The 24,681-nt window shown below is 41.5% G+C and overlaps 1 protein-coding gene across 3 annotated transcripts in view; it reads left to right on the forward strand.

Annotated features, from left to right (window-relative positions):
* Positions 1-24,681, forward strand: part of LOC121292274 (neuronal PAS domain-containing protein 3) — a 1,542,391-nt gene that overhangs the window by 238,462 nt on the left and 1,279,248 nt on the right. The window contains exons 3-4 of one of the 3 annotated variants that reach the window (XR_005946250.1): positions 11,942-12,018; positions 20,344-21,498. The exons of 1 other annotated variant lie outside the window; for it this stretch is intronic. The gene's annotated coding sequence lies outside the window, so the exon portion shown is untranslated. Of the gene's footprint in view, positions 1-11,941; positions 12,019-14,446; positions 14,693-20,343; positions 21,499-24,681 lie in introns of those variants that run through there. One more of the 3 variants, XR_005946251.1, reaches the window with a different exon arrangement.

A 24,681-nucleotide genomic window follows, 5' to 3' on the forward strand; every position in this document is an offset into this window, starting at 1 on the left:
GGGAAAGTTGAAATCACCTAATATAATTACCCTATTGTTATTGTTTTAACACACCTCCACAAATTTGCTCCTCAATTTCCCACTGACTATCTGGGGACCTGTAATAAACATCTAACAATGTGGCTGCCTCTTTTTTATTCCTAAGCTCTACCCACAAAGCTTCATTCGATGCCCCCTCCAAGATATCATCTCTCCTTACTGCAGTAACTGACTCCTTAATTAATAATGCAACGCCTCCTCCTCTTTTACCCCCTCCCCTGTCTCGCCTGAAGATTCTATATCCTGGAATGTTGAGCTGCCAATCCTGCCCTTCCCTCAACCACATCTCAGTGATGGCTACTATATCACAATCCACGTGTCAATTCTCACCCTTAACTCATCCGTTTTCCCTGTAATACTCCTGGCATTAAAGTAGAGGCCATCCAGCCTTGCCTTACTCCCTTGAAGCTTAATGCAGCTGTACTCCCTCTGACTTGATTGTTTTACTGTATTATGATGTGTCCTTATTCTGCTAACATTCTGTGTCCCCTCCCCCTGCTGAATTAGTTTAAACTCCTCCCAACAGCACTAGCAAACCCGCCTGCAGGGATGTTAGTCCCGCTCTGGTTCAGATGCAGACCGTCCTGCTTGTACAGGTCCCACCTTCCCCAGAAACGGTCCCAGCGATTCAGGAACCTAAAACCCTCCCTCCTGCACCAACTCTTAAGCCACGTGTTCATCTGCACTATTTTCTTATTTCTAAGCTCGCTAGCATATGGCACTGGGAGTAATCCAAAGATTACAACCCGGGAGGTCTTGCTTTTTAGTCTACTGCCTAACTCCCTGAATTCTTGATCCAAGACCTCATCCCTCTTTCTACCTATGTCATTGGTACCAATGTGTACCATGACCTCTGCCTTATCACCCTCCCGCTTCAGCATGCCCTGCAGCCGTTCAGTGTCATCCCAGACCCTGGCACCAGGGAGGCAACATACCATCCTGGAGTCACGTTGACGGCCACAGTAGCGCCTATCTGTTCCCCTGACTATAGAATCCCCTATTACTATTGCTGTTCCTCCCCTCATGTACAGACAAGCTGCTTGTGGTGCCAGAAGCTTGGCTCTATCCGCACTCCCTGGAGGAACCAGCACCCTCATCAGCCTCCAAAATGGAATACCAATTTGCGAGTGGGACCCCAGGGGACTCCTGAACTACCTGCCCATTTCTCTTGGACTGCCTGGTGATTACCCATTCTCTTCCTTCCTCAAGTCCCTTCATCTTCGGTGTGACCTCCTCTCTAAACGTGCTATCCACGATACTCTCAGACTCGCAGATGCTCCACAGTGTCCCCAGCCACTGTTCCAGCCCTGAAACCTGAGCTTCCAGGAGCTGCAGCAGGACACACTTCCTGCACACATGCTGGTCCCGGGCACTGGAAATGTCCCCGGCTTCCCACATGGAGTACGAGGAGCACACCATGGCTTTAAGCGGTCCTGGCATGACTTATCCCTTTAAATTAATCCTTTTAAGTCGATCATTGTAGGATCCTTCTTTCTTGATCCTCGTTACTGTGGAATATACAAACTGTAAAGCACAGTAAGACCTTAAAGTTTAAGCGATTAAAGTAGTAAATACCTTATCCACTACTTACCAGTGATTCCTTTCTTTTGTAGCCTCTACTGCTGCAGCACGCTCTGAAGATTTAAGAATAGAATTGGTTAGCAAGGAAAAAATGCAAAGAGCACCTCGTCCCCTATGCACCGAATTCCCGCTTTGCACCAAATTGCCAATACCCACTCTGGCTGTGCCCCACTCAGGATGTGCTCTCTCTCCTGGATAGCACACTTTTGACCTCCTCACTCTCCTCAGGCCCTCACCCACCTCACCTATTATCCATTTCATGAACAGAGCTTACAAACTATTATAACAGTTGGAAGCCATTGAATAGCCCAGGGAATTCCCTGCATATACAAACAGACATTCTAAACCAACTGCGTAAACAAATCAAGCACTTGTAAAATGATTAGGCAGTTGGATTGTAGCCCAGAGCTCATAAAACACCCTGAGTAAACAGACTCTTCGAGCCATCTGTGTAAATGGTGCCACACATCAGTGTGAATAGAGGTAGGAAGATAGGGAGGATCAGTGTGTAGCTTGAAGCATGGTGCAGGGGGAAGGGCTTCACATTCTTGAGGCATTGGGACCTGTTCTGGAGAAGAAGGTACCTATCCAACAGTGATGGGCTACACCTCAACAGGACCGAGATCAGTGTCCTCATGGGGAATTTAACTAGTGTAGTTGCGGAGAGTTTAAATTAAATTGGCAGACGGATGGGTGCTAGCATATACATGTAGAAAAGTAGAATAAGGTGCATATAATGTGAGTGCTGAGCAGTATGAGAAAGGAGTAGGTGATTATTAGATAGGAATGGATGAAAAAGGACTGTGAAAAATGCAAAAACAAGACTACAATGCACAAAGTGCGAATAATGTTTGTGAGCTACAAGCACAAATAGCAATGTGCGAATATGATATAGTGGCATTAATGGAAATGTAGCTTAAAATTATGGGCTTAATATACAAGAATATAAAATGTTCAGGAAAGAAAGGGAAGGACAAAAGGGAGGTGGGGTGGCAGTCAGGGGTCAATATGTTTTTTTCATTTCAAGGGCTCTTTTTTCAAGATTTTCTCAAGGGCAACTATTTGATTTGTGGAGGTAATTTTTGATTTTCAGGGGCTCCTTAGATCTAAAGATTTAATTTAGAAACCAAACTGTTCTTGAAGCAGGAATTTGCAAACTCACCCTATGCCTCCATTAAAGGGTATTAAAGAAACAAGAGAAGACGGCCAAGAATCCAAGAACAATTCAGAAGTTTTCGTTCATTCATTCCCCCTCACCCTGTCATCCTCCTCCAAATCAAAACTTTTTTTAAAAAAAGAAAATACATGCACAGTGACAGCCAAAATAAGATTGTATACAGAGACACTTCTATAGCAGAAATATTCAAAGAAAAATCCAAGGGGAACAGAAAAAAAATGGATTTCCCCACAATATTTTTCTCCCTCTACCCCAGATTTCTCTACTTTAAGCTTTACTCCCAAAATAATTTATTGGACAAATGTAAAGTGGGAAGAAAGACGTTGAGAAGGATTTAACTTTTTTGTTTGTTTAAAAAAAATGTTGAGAAATAATATGCATAAACACACAAAATAAGTAGTCTGAATGTGAGCAATGTTGCCTGTTGCTTGCAATCCGTCTCTCTCTCTTTCTTTTGCTCCCTCTCGCCCTGAGAGGACTCCTTCTCCACACCCCCCCGCCATTCCCCATTTCCTTCCTCTTTCTCCTCCCTCTCTCCTTCTCTCTCTCTTTCTGTCTCTGTCTCCCACTCTTTCTCTCTCTCAAACACGCACATGCACAAACATACAAACTCTTACACAAGCTTCCTTCCTCCCTCTCTCTCATACATCTCCCTCCCTCTCTCTCACAGACCTCCCTCCCTCTCTCTCTCTCACCCTCTCAGACTCAGCTAGAGCTGCTTTACTTGCACCAGATCTAGGCCCAACCATCTTCAGCTGCTTTGTCAATAACCTTCCTTCCATTATAAGGTCAGAAGTGGGGACGCTCGCTGATGATTGCACAATGTTTAGCACCATTCACAACTCCTCAGATACTGAAACAGCCCATCTCCAAATGCAGCAAGACCTGGACAATATCAGGCTTGGGCTGACAAGTGGCAAGTAACATTCGCAGCACACAAGTGCCAGGCAATGACCATCTTCAACAAGAGAGAATGTAACTATTGTCCCTTGACATTCAATGGCATGACCATGGCTGAATCCCCTACTATCAACATGTTGGGTGTTGTCATTGACCAGAAGTTGAACTCGACTAACCATATCAATACAGTAGCTACAAGAGCGGGTCAGAGGCTAGGAATCCTGTGGCAGTTAACTCACTTCCTGATTCCCCAAAGCCTATCCATCATCTACATGGCACAAGTCAGGAGTGTGATAGAATACTCTCCACTTGTCTAGATGAGTGCACCTCCAACAACACTCAAGAAGATTGACACCATCCAGGACAAAGCAGCCCACTTGATTGGCACCCCTTCCACAAACATTCACCCGCTCCACTACTGATGAACAGTGGTAGCAGTGTGTATCACCTACAAGATACACTGCAGAAACTCACCAAGGCTCCTTAGATAGCACCTTCCAAACCCACAACCGCTACCATCTGGAAGGACAAGGGCAGCAGATACATGGGAGCACCATTATCTGGAAGTTCCCCTCCAAGCCACCCACCATGCTGACTTGGAAATATATTGTTGTTCCTTCACTGTCGCTGGATCAAAATCCTGGAATTCCCTCCTGAACACCACAGGGACTGCAGTGGTTCAAAAAAGCAGCTCACCACCACTTTCGCAAGGGCAATTTGTGATGGGCAATAATTGCATGTCTAGCCAGTGACACCCACATCCTGTAAATGAATTTTAAAAAGAGATCTGCCACCGCCTTGGCCTGTCTCGCTCCCATGCTGCTGCTCCATCTTCTCCAAATGCAGGTTTTCTCTCTTATGTCCTTATTGCTCCTCCAATCATAGGTTCTGACTCTGGAGGAGCAGCAAGATCAGGAGAGAGGGAACCTGTGATTGGAGAGGCTGGAGCAACCTGCACATAATCTATGATTGAAGGAGCAGCTCTCCCCAGATTTGTCTCTCCCAAGCTCGCTGCTCCCCCAAACAAACTCTGCATTGTTTCTTGCTCTCAATAGGATGCCTGCAGATGCGCCTGCAATTGTTCAGGTCTGGACCATGGAGAAACCATAATTTAATGTAATATTCTAAGGGGTCGACCTTTTTTGAATTTTTCACCCCGTCTTTGCTTTTTTGTGGGTTACTTGTGATGTTTCACCGGTAAATTTGCCCGTGACACTCGTGTATTTTGAACCCTGGTAGCAGTAATAATTAGCAAAGACATTGTAGTGTTGGAAAGAAGGGATGTCGATAAGGGGTGAAAGACAAAATCTGTTTGGTTAACGGTGAAAAGCAAAAAAGGTATGCTGCTTGGAGTATTCTATAGGTGCTCAAATAATGCAATAGAGATAGAGGAGCTAATCTGCAGGGAAATCATGGAGATATACAAGAACTACAGAATGGTGATATTGGGGTTCTTTAATTACCCAAATATCAATTGAAATAATGTTAAAGGATAAGGAGTGTGAGAAATTTTTGAACTGGAGAACTTCCTTGATCAGTATGTTCCCGGCCCAACTAGAAAGGAGGCATTGCTGGATCTGGTGATAGGAACTGTGGTGGGCCAAGTGTCTGTGGGAGAACACTTGGATACGAGTAATCATAATTTCATAAGGTTTAGACTAATAATGCAGAAGAGCAAGGAACAATCTAAATTAGAACGTCTACATTGAAAGAGGGCGAATTTCAATGTGATGAGAGGGGATCTAACTAGCAAGGGTAAAATAGAACCAAAGGCAGACAGGGAAAGCTAACACAACAATAGGCGATCTTTAAGGAAGAGATACAGAGTACAGACTAGGTACATTCCAACAAGGACAAAAAATAGGCAAACCAAGAACAGGCTCCTTGGAGGATGAGGGAGATGGAGATTAAGATGAAATAAAAAAGGAGAGCATATGAGGCTTGTTAGGTGAGTTCTTCAAGTGAGAACAGGTCAAATACCATAGATTGATAGGGGTGGTGAAGAGGAATAAGACTGGCAAAGAGAAAATTTGAAAATAGAATGCCATTCGACATAAAAGGGAATCTAAATATCTTCTACTTGCATTTAAATTGTAAGCAAGTAGTAAGAGTTGGAGTGGGTCTTATTAGGGTCAAAGAGGGTGATGTATGGTTAGAGGTGCAGGTTATGGCTAGATTAATTAATTAGTACTTTGTATTAGTGTTTACTCAGGAAAATGAATTTGACAAATTACTGGCAGAAGTGAAGATTTTAGAGACAACGGATAGGATGAAAATTGAAAGTGAAGAGTCACTGGAAAGGCTGGCTATGCTTATGGTAGATAGGTCACCTGGCCCAAATGGCTTGCATCCCAGGTTTCTAAGGGAAGTTGGGATAGTGGAAGGACTTGCAATAATCTTCCTCTTCCCTAAGTATGGGGAGGTGCCAGAGGATGGGAGAGTGGGAAATGCAGACATCCTTATTCAAGAAAGGGTCTTTTGGCAGCCCTAGCTATTACGGGCCAGTTAGTGGGTAAGGATTCAGAAACAATAATCAGGAAAAAGTGTCAACAGGCACTTGGAGAGGTTTGAGTTAATTTAGGATAACTAGCACGGATTTGTAAAAGGCAAAACATGCTTGAATCATTTGCAACTGGACATAGATAGGCTAGCAGAATGGGCAGGTGAGCAGCAGAAGGAATTTAATACAGAGAAGTGTGAGGTGATGCATTTTGGAAGGAGAGGCAACATAGACTTAATGGCACAGTTCTAAAGAGTGTGACGGAACAGAGGGACCTGGGAGTGCATGTGCGTTGATCTTTGAAGGTGGGACGACATACTGAGGGAGTGGTTAGCAATGCATATGGGACCTTGGGCTTCATAAATAGAGGCATTGGATACAAATGCAGGGAAGTTATTCTGAACCTTTATAAAGCTCTAGTTAGGCTTCAACTGTAATATTGTGTCCAGTTCTGGTCACCACACTTTAGGAAGGATGCGAGTGTCCTTGAGAGGTGGCAAAGGTGATAGGGTTTTATTTGAGTCACTCTAGCCCAAAGCATTTTGTGTGAGAACATTGCCAAGGCAGAAAATAAAGCCCTTGATCTATTCACCTTGTGACAGAAGTTGCAAAATCAGCAATATGCTGCAGTAATAAGTCACATGAGATAGTTTTCAATCCTATAATGCTTGTGTTAACGAACACCCTAGTTGACCATAATTTATTTATATGCTGCATATGTTCCTTTCTAGTTTGTCAAATTTAGCCCTGTGGCTGTCTATTTAGCTGATTTTCATTTATTTATAAATACCAATTTTTACACATCTATTTTCCCCATGGTGACTGGAGTGAGAGGGTCAGTTGATACTCAGCCTGCCAAGTGCAGCAACACCCAAGTGCAGCACCAATGAGAAATCACAGAATCACATAGTGCAGAAGAGGCCCTTGGCCCATCGAGTCTGCACCGACACGTGAAAAACTACCTACCTAATCCCATTTACCAGCACTTGGCCCATAGCCTTGAATGACATGTCAAGTGCTCATCCAGGTACTTTTTAAAGGATGTGAGGCAATCCGCCTCTAGGCACCGCATTCCAGACTGTCACCACTCTCTGGCTAAAAAGGTTTTTCCTCAAATCCCCCCTAAACCTCCTGCCCCTCACCTTGAACTTGTGTCCCATTGTGACTGACCCTTCAACTAAAGGGAACAGCTGCTCCCTATCCACCCTGTCCATACCCCTCATAATCTTGTACACCTCGATCAGGTCACCCCTCAGTCTCCTCAGCTCCAACGAAAACAATCCAAGTCTATCCAGCCTCTCTTCATAACTTAAATGTTTCATCCAGGCAACATCCTGGTGAATCTCCTCTGTACCCTCTCCAGAAATGGCTACCTCAGAATCCTACGATGCATGTTAGAATGAAGAGAAATTGTGGTGTAGTGGTAATATCACTGGACTAGTAATCCAGAGGCCCAGGCTAAGCTAGAAACCATCACTTGGACAGGGATGGATCTGTTATTGGCTGTTAAGGTAACCACTACTTTGAATTTCTGTGTTTCTGTGTCCTTCTAAGCAGCATTTGGTCATTTCTACCAATCCGTGCCACTCAGTTGCACCATGCAGATGACATTTGCCTTATTTGTCTAGTTAAGTGAATAGATCACTTGGCACAAGAAGGGCAAATAACAACATAAGCCCTTTTACAGTTGATCTACAGTACCCCCCATCGCCCTGCAAAGTGCAGGGCATTATTCATGCCAATATGGCTCCTTACCCCCAATAATACCTCCCTCATAAACAGAAAGGGGGTTATGCCTTGAATAAGGAGCTGGTCTGTTTCATTTGTAAAATGCCTCAATTTTTTTTTAACATTGAAGGCGGTCTATGAGCGCAGATTGTACTGAGGGAGTGTGGGCTGTGGGATGGTACCATGCCTATAGGTAGAGAAAACTACAATTTGAAACCTACAATCCTAGCAACTATCATGATTCCTTCATGCCAGTATGCACTGCCACCGTCTTAAGGAAGAGAGAGGGATGGCTGCTGAGGTACCATTGTTATCCATCAAAACAACCAGAAACCTGTAGAGTGATATAATGAGATACAATCGCTACGATTGTCTTGGTGGGGGAGAGTTTTAGCATTCTGGAGTAATGGTTTAGATGTTGGATCAGGAGGATGGTAAAGGCTGATCAGGCAGTGGTTGATTACTACAGTGCTCTTTATTTTCTCTTTATCTCTCCCCTTCCCCTGAGGAGAAGTAAGAATGACAGCCCTTGATATCAAGGTAGGATTCAACCAAGTATGGCACCAAAAGCCCAGCAAAAATGAAACCAGTATTGGGTGGGGTCAGAGGAAAAACCTTCCATTGACTGGAGTCATACCTGACTTGCAGGAAGTTCACCATGGTTGTGAGAGACCAATCAGTGTGGCCCCTGGACATTGATGAGCTGTTCCTCAAGGTAGTTTCCTTAGCCCAGCCATCTTCAACTGCTTTATCAATGACCTTCCTGATATCATAGGGGCCTGGTTGTTTGCTTATGATTCTATCATATTCAGATCCACTTATAACTTCTGCTAATGGAGCAGACTGTTCCTACATCATAACCTGAATAATATGCAAACTGGCTGACAAGTGGCAGGTAATATTTTTGCTATATAAGTGCAAGGCAGTGACACCACCCTCCAATAAAGACCCAAACATCTCTTTCAGATCTTCATTGGTATCACAGCCATTGAGTCCCTCACTATCAACATCACTGGGGTACCATCAAACAAAAACCTGAGTTAACCATATCAACACTGTGGCAACAAGAGCAGGGCAAAAGCTAATAACTTGTGACATGTCGCTCACCTCCTGACTGCTCAAAGCCCCTACAGGAGTCACAGGTATTGATATGGTGGTTGCCTGGGCTTGTGCGCTCTCTGACATATGTGTAATAACTTGAATAGGATGGCTGTGAGATATGCATGGGACTTCATCCTGAGAAACAATGGCAATATCCATGTTCGTTCCGTCATTCTGCACTTTGGCTAGTTATCTTGTCCCCCAATGTTGTGAAGGTAGACTGCTACATAAGGGATCCTTAGGTTTCTAGATTATAAGTAATCCAGGTTCATAGGTTAGGAATGACGTTAAAAGCTTGATGTTTCTGGATCATAAGTAATTTAGGTTCATAAGTTAGAAAACACCCCAAAACATGACTCTTAATTAAAATAATAGTAGTTAATTCTCTCCATTCTCATACATCGATTGAGTGTTATATTACTTCATTAATATTTTGAAGTTATTGCTGATTTTTAAAATATTTCTCCCATTAAGTTCTTTTAAGTTGTTATATGAAAATAAATGCCTGTGTTTACTGTTCAGCAGGAATGCAGAATTATCTGCTGGATAACATCTCAACTTGAGTGTGTGTTAAGCTTAAACATCTTATTAGAATTTAGTTGCCTTATTAAAATCTCTCACCTCTTTGAAACACTTGTATGTGCAAATAATGTGATCTGCTATGGTGGTAAATGTATGAAGTGGAATGCAGAAGAAGATTGCAATCTGATTATTCTAAGTTAAGTTTTGCAGTTTTAAACATGCATGTGTTTGCACACAGTGAACATGCTACACCTGAGGCATGGTTGTATATATGCATTTTGTTGAAAATTCAAATTTTATTGAAATTTTTTCCACAGAAATGATGATTATACGTGTACTCTGATTAAGTATCAAAATCACTGAAAGATATGGGACAGGTGAAAATTAACAGCTTTTGCAAAATGGCAACAAAAAATGTCTTCAGAAATTGAAAGCATATCCAAGAGATGTAGTCTCACCAAAAAGTATCAGATTGGCCAGGATACAAGAAAGCAAAGATCTTGGGTTTAGTTTGAAAAGGAAAGAGCCCTCACTCCAAAATTTCTGACATCTGTTAAATTTAAAATGTCTTTTCTCCTTCTTTGTTATTTCCCTGCATGCTGAACGTTTTTTGAAATGGGCAATAAAACAAGAATTCAATAAAAGTCTTTGAAGTTGCATATAATTGTAAATAATATAGGTACAATAATAATACGTACAGTTGAACTTCTGTTGCATATGATCATCTGTGATCATATAGCATCTTATAAACGTACACAAATGATGAACAGGAAAACACCAGCTAGTTCATCGAACCTGCCTCACATTCATAATGCCCAGAGCACCATGACTAGACACTCCCCCATCAACCATGTAATCTCCTGGGAGAGATTAAATAAAAGGAAAAGAAACCCAGGTCCAAAGAGCAGGGATAAAGTCCATAAAATTCCTGTTCAACCCCCTCAGGCAGTCAAATCAGTGCACGAGACCATTATTAGGTTATCCATTAAACAGGGATGTGATCCCTGCCCCAGCCACATACTGGTTCAGCTTCCTTTTGAAGTGTGCAGAGAGCACAACCCTCAAGCCAGCAATGTATTTGGATGGTTCACTACTTTCTGGGGATAAAAGAACTGCCTAACATCTAGCCAGTTCCTTCTTTTGCATTGCCTAAATATATGACCCCTTTCCCCCACAATCTGCCAAACTGCAACAGGCTATCAATACATTGACGATCGAGCCGTATCATTATTTTATATACCTTTAACGGGTTGCCTCAAATAGACCCAGCTCCATGACATTTTTAAGTCTGCATGCAGTTGCATGCTTTGGCCGTTAGGTGGTACTGTACAGCACATTTCTAAACTTGGTTTTCCAGCTCTGACGCCATCTTGTTTTTAGAAAAATGGGTTCTTCTCAAACAAATTGATTATTGATGTTAATTTTTAAGGTTTTTAGTTCTGGTTTTAATTTACTTTAAACACTTACTTTAGAGTTTTCCTTTAGGGGGACTCTGCCACCAACCCACTTTTCTCATTTAGGGTCCCACTTGAAACAACCACTTTGTCTATGTCTTTCCCTTTTCCTCCCCCAGCCCCAACCCTGAACCAAAGCTAATTAATGAGCCACCTGCCTTCCTCTACTGCCCTTTCTGGGATCCTTTTCCCTGCCGACATTCTACTTTGTTCGTTTGTACTTCATTGTTTCGTCCAAACCAATTCTTTACCAGCAGCTTTATGTCAAATCTGTCATCATTTCTGAGTTAACCTCATCCAAAAAAAATGAGGCAAAAAATTCTGTCGGGCACATTTCTATTGGGAAAATGAATGGACATTAGACCCATTATCTTTTTTGGGTTTACATTTCATTTTGGCACAGAATCCAAAAGCTCATCATAATGCTTAAGATATTTGTATCATTGATAGTCAAAGAATGCTTTCTTTATAGATACATGTTTGACTCTTTTAGCAGCATATTTATCAGAAACTCTAGTGCCTAGAGCTGGATCGTTATTTGAAACTGGATTGAAAATTTGTTATTGAAAAAATTACTAAAACTATCACAATCTAGAAAGATGCAATGAAGACTGTGCTTATTTGATAAAGACTAAAACACAAAAGATCTAAAGAACTATGATAACAAATTATGTCTCCAATCTTGAGTAAGACTTCTCCCCACTCTCTCTGCCCTCTGCCAAATCTTCCTTCCTTCACCCCTCTCCAGCTTCCATTTTTCCGTACCTTTCTGCTCTCCCCTCAGCTTTTATCCTCTGTGCACCTTCCCTCTTTGGCCTCCAAAATCATGGTTACCTTTGGCCCTGGTTCAGTTGTTCCTCACTTCATCTTCGTCTTGACTCCCCATGTGCATCACCAAGGTAGATTCATGAGGACTGCATGTTCTTTTTATTTCCACAGAGGAGTTGTGTTCATTCAGCTCTGCTTCATTCATTCAGATGGATGCGTCTCTTAAGACAGTGGCAAGGCACCAGAAGGTGAGGAATGCATTAGTGAGGAGTTGTCTGCAGCCAGCAAATAATGTTCTGAACAGCAGGAAAACCATTAACTTGTCAATAGATCCTTCACACCTTGGCCAGAAGTATCAAAAACATTTGGGAGTGTCTTCACTGAGAGATGAGGGAACATGCTTGATTGACCCCAACATCCCAGATTCAGTATGTAATTACTGCTGTTAGTTTTTATTTAACTAGTAACAATCTTCTGCATTGGTCTGACATGTAGCTATTGGGAACTACTTGCAGAATCTGAGTAACTTTTTTGGGGATTGTAAGCGTCAGCATCCATTCTGCATCAGAAGCAGTTCCGATGGGTCCAATCAAAGCTTCTTCTGGCACACAGGAACCAATTACTGTTAGGTCTATTGTCTGCTTTTGGAAATTTGCATGAATTCAAACCTCCCATGTGTGCTCACTTCACCTCATAATGCACCCTTTCTCACTATGCAAGCCTGTAGCAGTTCAATTGAAAGTTACTTCTGTGGTATCTCCTGATTGCTGCATGAAAGTAGAGATCCATCAAGTAGTTGGCATTTGAAGTACATAAACCTTACATGACTAAAAGAAGGGTAGAGGTTTTGAACTTCTAAATTCTTTCCCCAGGTTTTGAAACCAAGAATGAACTCTGTTATCTTCTTGGGGAATTACCAAATGCTGTTTCTTAGAAAAAGGGGAGAGCTTTATGGGTGGGATATGAATCTTCAAAGGGGGCGCAGCAAAAAAAGGATTCAGGAACCACTGTCTTGGATGGACAGTGCTGGTCATAGATCTCTGAAGATGCTATCACTGTACCCTTCTCATTTTGTAGCTGATTGTCTGTTATCGATCCATTAGTAGTCTTTCTGCACAAAGACACACTACATCTGTGTTCACTTGTCATGATTTTTTTTCCCAGCTGAGACTATCTGTTGATAATATGGAGCATTAGGCATACAGCACATATGTTGTGCTTATCATAATCTACTCACAGTAACAACATTGTGCTGCACAATACCCTTCCTTTATGATTTTAATATTAATAACTCAAAGTCCAATTAATTCAATGGCATCAAGCTTCCACTTCCTGATTAGGATACATCTCTTCGCACCATAAAGGAATGTTGACTTTCACTGACCTCATATATTCTACATAATCCTGAGTAAGCATCATCCCTGAATCAAAGGATGGAAGGCGATGATATTCTTTATCCTCACTGTGTTGAAGTCAAAAGTCTTTACACAGCCATCCATAAAATACAACCCCAGCTTATGTGTCACCAGTTTACTATTTCCCACAAAATATTCACAGCACAGAAACAGGTCAGTTTGCCCAACTGGTCCATGCCTGAGTTTTTACTCCACACAAACTTTCTCCCACTCTTCTACTCAGTCACAAGGGGACATAAGTTCAAGGTGAGGGGCAGGAGGTTTAGGGGGGATGTGAGGAAAAACTTTTTTACCCAGAGGGTGGTGATGTCTGGAATGCGCTGCCTGGGAGGGTGGTGGAGGAGGCAGGTTGCCTCACATCCTTTAAAAAGTACCTGGATGAGTACTTGGCATGTCATAACATTCAAGGCCATGGGCCAAGTGCTGGTAAATGGGATTAGGTATGTCGGTCAGGTATTTCTCATGTCTCGGTGCAGACTCGATGAGCCAAAGGGCCTCTTCTGCACTGTGTGATTCTGATTCTTCATCCAAACGCATTGACATTTCCTTCTATTCTTTTCTCACTTATGTTCTTATCTAGCTTTCCTTTAAAAGCATCTATATTATTCACTTCATTATTCATTGTGATGATGAGTTCACCATTGTAACCACTCCCTGGTTTAAATTCCCTTTAGATTTATTAATGACTATTGTATATTGTATATTTATGGCCTCTACCCCTGGCCTTGCCCGCAAGTGGAAACATCTCTTCATCTACACTATCAAACTTTTAAATTATCTTAACCTCTATCAGGTAACCCCTCAGACTTCTCAGTTTTATAGATAAAAGCCCAGCCTGTTCAATTTTTCCTGATAGGTATAACTTACAGTTCTGATATGAGAACTGATGAAAGGTCATTGACCTGAAAATTTAACTCGGTTTCTCTTCCACAGATGCTGTCAGACCTGCTAAGTATTTCCTGCATTTTCTGTTTTTATTTCCCAGCTGATTCATTTTGTCATCATTTGCAGAATCAAATCAGTGGAACACCTTACTGTTCCATTTTTTTGTAGTGGCCTGTCAAATAAAGGGACAAAAGACGGACCTGGGGAACTGTAAGAACAGAACTATTATCCATAGCTACCATATGAAAAAGTTGGAACAGTGTTTATGATCTGAAATTATTGAACATTTTATTGCGTCCAAAAGGGTGTAAAGCACCTAATTGAAAGATGAGGTGATAATCCTCAAATTTACATTGAGTTTCTTTGGAACATGTAGGAGGCTGAAACCAGAGAGATCAGAGTGGGAGAGGATGGAGAATTGAACTGAAATGTGACCAGAAGCTTAGGGTCATGCTTGTGATGAACAGAGGTCTTCAGCAAAGATATCACCAAGTCTACGTTTGGCCTCACAGTATAGAGGAGACCACATTGTGAGCAGCAAGCACTCTAAATTGAAAGAAAGCGTACAAGTAAATTGCTGTTTCAGCAAAGGGAGTGTTTGGATGCTGGAAAGGGAGGCGGTAAAAGGGCAAGTATTGCATTTCCTGTCTTTAGAAGGAAAGGTGTCATTGGAAAAGTAAGGATGTTGGGGCTGATTGAAGGGGGGACAAAGATTTTGCAAAGGGAACTGCCCCTTTGGAATACTGAAATGGCAGAACATATGTTAGGTGGTGGCATCGCGCTGGAGATGACAGAGGATCATCCGTTGAACCTCGAGGCTAGTGGGGGTTGAAAGTGAGGAAAAGGGATAATTAATACTATCACTTGTATTCACAAGATTTATTTTTCTACTAAGTATTATAACAGTTCTTGGGAAATATCTTTCCTATAGAGCTCTTTACAAACACAAACAATAGATCTCGCCTAGGTGCTGGAAAACATATTGGCCAGAATTTTCTGACAAAATTAAAGGTGTGTTTAATGTGCATGCCATTATTAATGTGTAAGTAGTCCATCAATTTGTGATTAGGAAGCGATACCCTGTAAATTGTGAATCAACACGAATTGCTGGATGATTTGTGCCACACCTCCGTTGGACTTGTGAAAATAGAACCTTGCAGTCAACCTCCCCATGAGTTTCAAGAAATTGCAGCATTTGCACATTACCAATTAAACTCATTACAGCAATTTAGGGCTGGCGCTTAACAGAAAAAGGACCCGTTTAATGATGAGCTTTATAACATTTCTGCAATATTATTCAACTTTTCTGACCCAAAAAGAGAACAGTTTGATTCCTGTAATCTGGAAATTGTTCTTGGTGAGCGAGAAGATTAAAAATTTTAAACGTTTAAATGTTTAATTTTTTTCTTGCTTCTCCTTCCTATCTCTCTTCATCCATTTTTTCTTTCTCTTTCTGTATTTGATTTGACTTTAATTCGTCCTATTTCCTTCTCCATCATTCTTGTATCTTTCTCAATTCTTAAATCTTTTCAGTTAAGGAGGTTGACTATTGGTCCATCATTCATAAAGGTTCCCTATGTTCCATAGGAAAATAGGAACATAAGACTTAGGAGTAGGCCATTCACTCATTCGAGCCTGCTCTGCCATTCAATACGATCATAGCTGATCTGACTGTGGTCTCAAGTCCGCTTTCCTGTCTGCTCCCCATAACCCTTGACTTTCTTGTCAATCAAAAGTCTAACTCAGCCTTGAATAAATTCAGTGACCCAGCCTCCACTGCTTTCTGGAGAAGAGAATTCCACATGCTAATGACCCTCTGAGACAAAAAAACTCTCTTCATCTCCATCTTAAAAGTGTTCTTAAACTGTGTCTCCTAGTTCTAGTGTCCCCCATAAGAGAAAATATCCAGTATCCACCCTACCAAGTCCCCTCACCTCTCATTCTTCTAAACCCCCTTGGGCATAGGCCCAACCTGTTCAAACTTCCTTAATAAGATAATCCTTTCACCCCAGAAATGTGGCGAGTAAATCCCATTGTATTTGTCATACCATCATGAACTCACTCCCAGCAATTTGCAGCATAAACATTTTTTGAGCTGAAGGGTGTAGAATAAAGTCTAACTAATGGGTCATGCTCCAGCTGTTCTGGTTCTCCAAATTGTGGACCTATGTTGCAATTTTGTGAGCAGTTGATTACCCTTTAATAGCACACATGCACAGCAGTTGGCTTGATGGAGTCTGAAGAATCTGCTTGTCCTTTTCATTCATTAGTTAATCTGTGTCATTCCAATAACTTTTAAAAAAAAAAAATTCTGTTTGAAAAAAAAAATCACAGTTCTTTCACTGCATTATATGTTGCTTTACAGCCTTCCGGACTGAATATTGAATTCAACAACTTTAGGTCGTGAGCTCCCTCCCCCATCCCCACCCCCTTTCTGTTTCCCCCTTCCCTTTTTTTTCCAATAAATTATAAAGATTTTCCTTTTCCCACCTATTTCCATTATATAATAAAAAAAAAACCCCACTAGAGCTATACCTTGAGTGCCCTACCATCCATTCTTATTTGGACATTCGTTTAGATAATATCACCAACTTTAACTTTAACACCTATGTGTTCTATTGTACTATTGTCGTTGACATCTTTTGATGATCTGCTTCTAACACTGCTTGTTTGTCCCTACAACCACACCCCCCCACCCCACCGCTCTGTCTCTCTATCTATCCGCCCCCCACACACACACCTTAAACCAGCTTATATTTCAACTCTTTCTTGGACTCGAACTCAAGTTCTGTCGAAGGGTCATGAGGACTCGAAACGTCAACTCTTTTCTTCTCCGCCGATGCTGCCAGACCTGCTGAGTTTTTCCAGGTAATTCTGTTTTTGTATTATATGTTGCTGCTGTTTTCGCACTCAGTGGCAAATGACCAGTGCTCACTGGTCATTACACTTACAGCTGGCCACAGCCTTTATATGGAACAGTTTACAGTAATTACCAATCAATTTCAGCCTGGCTTACTTTATAGGGATCTGAAACCTGTGTTTGCCTCCTCAACCAATCAGATTGAAGAAAATTTACCAAAAAAGCAGAGTGTAAACCACAAAGTGTTATTTAGAATATTTAATTTAACATAAAATCATTTATGGAAAGCAAATTAAGAAGAATGAAAGAAAGATTTGATTAAGCGAGAGAGAGAGATGAAAGACACAGTGAGAAAAAGTAAAAAAAAGTTGTAACTTTAAAAAAAACTCAAACGAATTAAAATTAAGGAATGAGCATATGCTGGAGAGGTTATTTGGTAATCATTAAGACTTACCTTGCCACTAAAAATTCAATTACACTTGAATTAACTCTTTCTGGCGTATCTTGTGGGTAAGTACTGTAACCCATGACCTTAATCTGTTTTAATGCCAAACCTCTCGGTGGGGTACTGGTATAGTGAAGCTTGAAGCTTGTAGAGGAGCAAGGTGACTCAGGTAATAACTTGCTGATCTCAGTTGTACTATGCAGAAACTGAAAGTTGCTGTCAGATTTGCTTCATAATAATAGTGACCAGTGATAGCCTTGCTGTTATTCTTCCCATAAATCTGGGTTATTTTCCAAAAAGTAGATAGGGAAGGAGAATCACTTATTGCTAGAAGGAAATCATTTTAAAATCAATACTGATGAAATATACTTTTAACTCCCCAAAATTCTAAAAATTCTGTGTTGCTAAATGATTGATCTTTTTGAGACCCAAAGCTCCTAGTAAGTGATATCCTGACTAGTACACCTGGTTGCTAACTTTTTGTCCTGCAGTAATAGTAGCTCTAGAGCTTCCAACCTGACATCTCTTCCATGACAAGGACTGTCTACTTCCATCACTGTGCCATTTATCCTTACCTCATCCCATCTGCAGAATCCACTCTTTTCATCCTTATCATCTACAGCCATGATCTCTCCACTGGTCCCATGACTGGTTTTCCACCTACTACGTTCCACCTCACCTAAAACATTGCAATCTGCATCTTATTCTGTACTATAACAATCTCACCTTTTATGCACATCTGTCCTTGCTAACCTACATTGGTTCCAAATCTCCCAAAACCTGAAATTTGCAATAATCTCTATCTTCATAACCTCCTTCAGCATTTAATGAATGGATGATCTGTACTAGGTTAGAATACTGTAATTTGTTTTGGCTTACAATCAAATATCCTCAAAATTTGTCTCAATATTTAATTAGTTTTGTTGACAGTAGCTTCACCTTGACTAGAAACGTGAAGTGAATGATTAATGAGTAATTAACTTCATTTCTTTTCTATCTTTACTAATGGGGACATTTTTTGTAATGCTTAGCAGATGGCACAGTTGACAAAGTACTTGCCTCTGCACAGGAAACCCTGGCTTTAAATTCCAACAGTGCCTATTTCAGAGCTGCAATTCTGGCCAGTCCCTTACACAAAGTAATAAAGATAGAAAATGATGGAAAAACTCAGCAGGTCTGGCAGCATCTGTGGAGAGAGAAACAGTTAAAGTTTTGAGTCCATATAACTTCTTCATAGCTAAAGAGAAGTAGAAATATGATGGATTTTATACTGTATAAGAGAGGGCGGAACAAGTGGAACCATATAGAAGATCAGGGAATGGTGACAGCTAAGGAGAGATTGGCGAAGATGCCATGGACACAACACAAAGGGAGTGTTAATGGTAGCAGTTAAGAGTAAAGAAGGTGCTGATAGTGGCATAAAGGTAAGATAGCAGAAGGTGTTAATAGCAGAACAAGGGTCAGCGATCTGTGAAAGCAAAACATAATAACAAGTGACGGATGGCCCTGTGGGGTGAGGGGGTGGGTGTGGGGGGTTGGGAAAAAAAGATAAAAAATAAACAAATAAATAAAAAAATAAAATTTAGAAAATAAATAAAAATTGGATTTAAAAAGGTCAAGAGGAAGGAGAGAGTTCATGGTCTGAAGTTGTTGAACTCATTGTTAAGTTTGGATGTAATGCACCAGTGAAACCCAGCGCAAACTGGAGGAACAGCACCTCATCCCCACATGTCTGTCTTTGGCCTGCTGCAGTCTTCCAGTTAAGCCCAATGCAAACTGGAGGAACAGCACCTCATCATCTAATTAGGCGCCTTACACCCTTCCAGACTTAACGTTGATTTCTACAACATCAGACTATGCACTGTCTCCTCCCTCTTGACCCCCCCTTTTTAATTTCTTTCTTCCTTCCTTCCTTCCTTCCTTCCTTCCTTCCTTCCTTCCTTCCTTCCTTCCTTCCTTCCTTCCTCCCTCCCTTCCTTCCTTCCTCCCTCCCTCCCTCCCTCCCTCCCTCCCTCCCGTCCGTCCTTCTTTCTTTCTTTCTTTCTTTCTTCCCTCCCTCCCTCCCCCCACTCCACAGGGCCATCTGTCACTTGTTTTTATGTTTTGCTTTCACAGATCGCTGACCCTTGTTCTGCTATTAGCACCTTCTGTCATTTTACCTTTATTCCACTATCAGCATCTTCCTTACTCTTTACCACTACCACTCCCTTTGCTTTGTGTCCATGACATCTTTGTCAACCTCTCCTTAACTGTCACTTATTTCTGACCTTCTATATTGTTTCACTTGCTCCACCCCCTCTTAAACAGTACAAAATCCATCATATTTCTACTTCTCCTTAGCTCTGAAGAAAAGTCATACAGACCCGAAACGTTAATTCTGTTTCTCTTCCACAGATGCTGCCAGACCTGCTGAGTTTGTCCATCATTTTCTGTTTTTGTTTCAGATTTCCAGCATCTGTAGTATTTTGCTTTTCCTTTAAACAATGTGTTGCCTCTTTAAGGTGGGTGGCGGGGTGGGCAGTGGTGCGGCGATACTTGGCATATCCTAGTGGTGGTGGGGGGAATACTTGGCATATCTTGGGTTTAGTCTAAACCTTCAGGCCCAGCTATTTACCCAAAATAGGTTTCCCCAGCACGATGAAGGGCAAAAGGAAAGACTTGAGACATAAGTGAAATGAAATTCTCTTAATTCAACTAGAAAAATATTACTGGTATATTAAAGTTGTATTGTAAAGCCAATGTACCTCTCATAGTAGCTTTTGCCAATAAAATCTTAGGCAGTAAATATGAACTGTCGCATGCATAATTTTTGGATTAAGTTTTTATGCAATGTCTGCAGTGCTACACTGTTTAGTACTTCAAAAACTGTACCACTATAAAACATTTAAAGTAAAATATATTTACAAGTATTTGCTTTTCTCTCGTCGGACTTGTGCACTAAAATTATGCCATTTTGTTTTGTTCACAGATTTACAAAATACTGGCTGCTGAGCATTAGGAGTGCTCTGCACTAGAAGGATTCTTCATAGGATAACATTGTAGTTTGGGGGCCACCTCAGCTGCAAGAGAACTAAATGCAGGCCCAAGACACCCCAAAAATACCTTTAAAAGAGTTGTGCTCTGTATGGCAGCATCCTGAAATAGTTGCTAATTGCACATTAATTTGGTGAACTGATTGACTAGAAAGCTAATCTGTTCTGCCAGTAGTACTTAAGTCTAGTCAAATAATTCAGAAGGCATGTGTCAACCTAAATCTTGGTTCTCCTAGACTATACTTTAGCATGGATATTGTTAATGCCTTCATTAAGCACAAGTTTATTTTCCTACAAAAAAGTCTACAGTACAGTGTTATCCCTGTATAAAGGGACAGTGTTTTATCTCTTCCAGCTGATGCATGCCTTGGTTGGTTTTGCAGACTTCCTAGCTTATATGTATACGTAGAGAAGGCTGAACGGAGAATCTGATGGCAGGTGGATTGTATTCTCATTGCTTAGGAGTGCATTATAGACTTTGTTCTCTGGGCAGTGCCTTTCATGATGGTACTTCCTTACCAAAGGATTTGATGTGCGTAGTCACAGTCCTCTGAAATGGTTATAGCCACAAGAAAGGATGTACTGGAACAATACGAAGACAGCATCTGTCCATGAATCAAGGACACTATTTCATTAATATCTTTGGACACCAAATGTATTTGAAATGTAGGAAACTGATGCAGATGCTAAAAAGAAAGGGAATGTGTGCAGTTCAAATGCACCTGAAGAATATGGTTGCAGGATCTTCTTCATATTAATGAATTAATGTGCAGACTGTTAAACTAATGAAGGTTAATCAATGGTTTTAAGCTAGTTCTAATGTTTGGGGCTTGATTTAAAACAGATGAAAATTAAGTACCTTTTGCCCATATCAAACTGTACAGATTCTGAGGATGTACTTTTGCTTTCATATGGCATGATGAACAACTCCTTTTGTTCATGGTCTGTGTGACTGCATGTTGGTGCTTCAGAGATTTTGTGATGTGCTTTTCCTTTCCCCCTTGATTAAGACTGTTCATCAATTTTTATAATATAATGGACTGTGTGATATCTGGAAGCTGTATTATTTTAGTAAATTCAATTGTACTACATTAATTTGAATGGATATTTTAACTCCTACATCTACAAATAACTGGAAAATTGGCTGTTAATTGTCAGGAGAACATGAAGTTGGCATTTGCTGGTAAAACTGAACTTCAATTTCTGAGGTGTGCTGGATCCCCATGATTTATACATATTATCTAAGTTAAACATAGAGATTCAAAGAGACCTTCTCAAGGAATGGGGACCATTGTGAAATAAAGAATGGAACAAGACCGTATGCTGTGCCTAGGAAGCTGAGTGTGGAGCATCATCCTTTTAGTATTGGGCCAGAACTTCCGAGGAATGGCAGTCACAGTCATATTGCCATTCTGCTCCTTTATACTTACCTTAGTTGGGAGCTTCGTATTTGTCACCCGACTTTCTGACTTGGGGCTGGTGAGATAAGTGTAGTGCAGCGAGTTCCCGAGGCATTCAGTACAGGATAGTAACGTTGGGGGAAGTGAAGCCACGCCCCCTTTTACGGCACTAGCTACCATAAATCAGGTAAGTTTAAAGGTTCTAGCCACTTTGAGAAGCCAGGGAGAAGATAAATGAGTAAGGTTAGTGGTTGATGAGGTCGGATGGTCAGGGGTTTTGGATGGGTCAGGCTGGGGTAGAGAAGGATGGGCCAGGGGCTAGGATGGGTTGGGGAGTTAAGATGGGTTGATTTGGTTGGGGGGTGTAAGATGGGTCGGGGTAAGATGATTTGGGTAGTATGGGTCAAGGGAGGATGGTCAGTTGGGACTTAGGACGAGTCGGGGGAGTCGGGTGCCCAGTCGGGAGGGTTGTCAGGGGAGTTGGGGGTAGTTGGGGAGCTGGGATTAGTTGGGGGCATCCAGCAGGTGGATGGAGGTGAGTTGGGGGGTCCAGTTGGGGGTCAGGTGGGTGAAAGGTTGGTCAGTACCTTGGTTCCCAGGAGTTAAAGTGGTTTTAATTCTCCTAACTCTTCCTGGGTAACAAATCTGTTAAGAGAGTCGGAACTATTTGATTTAAATCAGTGCAGGGTAATTAACCATCATGCAGTCATTGTGTGCGGGCTTCTGGGCAGACCCTAGTACATATTCTGAGGTACCTCCCGGATACAAGGCCCCAGAGATTGAAAGTCCTGGGCCTCGTCCTGAGGACTGATACCTGCCCTGTGTTTCTAACCCTTCTTGATTTGAGTCCCAGTGACACTCTTATTCTTGAAAGTGAATGTGATATGGCATTAATCACTGGAGGGGTAGGTGGAACTCAAAAGTGATGGCTTTCCTAAGTCAAGATTCAGCAGTCATCGCGTTTCACAAAGAAACATGTATGCATAAGAGAGATGGAAGACTACAGAAGTTAATTTTTATAATCCCTATTCTGGGTGGATAGAGGCCAAGGTGGGTGACAAGAAGTGTGCCCAGGAGGCTTAGAAGTGAAAAGATATAAATAATGCTTTAGTTCTTTTTGATGTTATCAAAGATTCAAGACAGTTACAGTAAACTGCCATTTACTCTCGCTATAAAATGAGCACCAGCTATATGTGACAGCAGACATAAATGATGGGCAAGGCATGATAGGCAGAATGGAACAGGAATAGTCCCATGTTCCAATGACATTTTTAACATTTAAACTTTATCACAGCAGCACCTACAGACATAATTGACTCTACAAAATTTTTCCCCTACAATCGGAAGTTCTTGATGAAACGCTGGTTACATATGCCAACAAGTTAAAATACATAATGTAAATTGGGGTAATTTTTAAATTGGAAGCTCAGAATTTGGACCTGAACAAATTTTGTTTCTCTATTCTCATTGTCAATTGTAACTAATTTTTCTATCTAGTTACAAATTTGGCTACTGTAATTCAAATTTTACAGCTGACACATTTCAGAAGTTTTGATTATTTAATCCAGAAGCTGTAGTCAGATTTGACTAACAAAAAATTAAATCCTCAGAGAGCACACATTGTTGGTATATGAAATTGACCCAGTTGAAATCTGTGACCAGAATTTTATTTACATTCATTCTGTTGGCACTGCTGACAAGGCCGACATTTATTGACCATCCCTGATGGGCCCTCATGAATAGTTGCATGATTCAACTGAGTGACTGGCTCATCCATTTAAATCAACCATGTTAGTATGAACCTGGAGTCACATGTAGGCCAGATGGCAGGTTTAATTTCCTAAAGGAAATTTATGTTTTTATGACAGTCACAGTCACAGTCACATTCACTGATACTAGTTTAAATTCCAGAATTTTATTACAAGTTCAAATTCTGAAACTGCATGGTGGGATTTGAACTTGTATCTCTTGGAATATTAATGCAGGTTTCTGGATCCATTAACCTGACCATACCCATACTCCTTGCATGCCATCAGTTTGTGACAAGGAGCAATGTGAACAGACTGCAATAGAAAATTTATGACATTTAATGTCTTCCTTCATGTGAGCTCAGTGTGAATAGCTACCTGGGAAACCAGTAGGCCTGTACAATCATTGGAGCAGTGGGTTGAGAGAGGGTTAGTAGTCCAGTTTTTGCAGCAGTTTCAGCGTGTCAATTTCAAGATACTAATCCCAGCACCGGCAATAGTCACCATGGCAGGGGGAGGGCAGGACAGGAATCCCGCTACCCTCCCAATTAAGGCCAATTAACCCTGTTTAAAAGCTGGTTAAGAACTTTTCAATTTTTATTGGGGTGGACAGGTATTCATCATCAATACCTTCAGTATCTAACCAGCTGAAGGGAGTTGGGCAACGAGTGGGGATCCAGCCAGGGATGCCTGAGAGCGTCATCCTGGCCCCTAAAAGGGTCAGCAGGGCAAAGAGGAGCACGGCATTTGGTAAAGAGTTGCCCTTGGCACTGCGTAGGTGGCAGGGAGAGGGGACACTCAGCAGCTGGGCTTTGAACAAGATTGACAACCCCTGGTATCACGGGGACAGAAGGGCCGAGGGCAAGGCTGCCAAGGACAATTGGATGGCCACCTGCCCAAAAGAAAGGTTCCAGCTGTTAATGGGGGCATTAATATTAGATTTTAGGCCAGTGGCAACAGCAACCTCCACAGTACGGGCAGATCTGCAGACATCAGGAGGGCAGGGGAGAAGAAAGAGGGGACAGGAAGACAACAGAGGCCAAAACCTCAACACAGGATCTACCTCCAAAGATGGTGCTGTCTGGAGATGAACGAGAACTAGTGCAATGGGAAACTGTGACTCTCC

Source organism: Carcharodon carcharias, chromosome 20 (genome assembly GCF_017639515.1).
Source record: "Carcharodon carcharias isolate sCarCar2 chromosome 20, sCarCar2.pri, whole genome shotgun sequence".
Classification (NCBI taxonomy): domain Eukaryota; kingdom Metazoa; phylum Chordata; class Chondrichthyes; order Lamniformes; family Lamnidae; genus Carcharodon; species Carcharodon carcharias.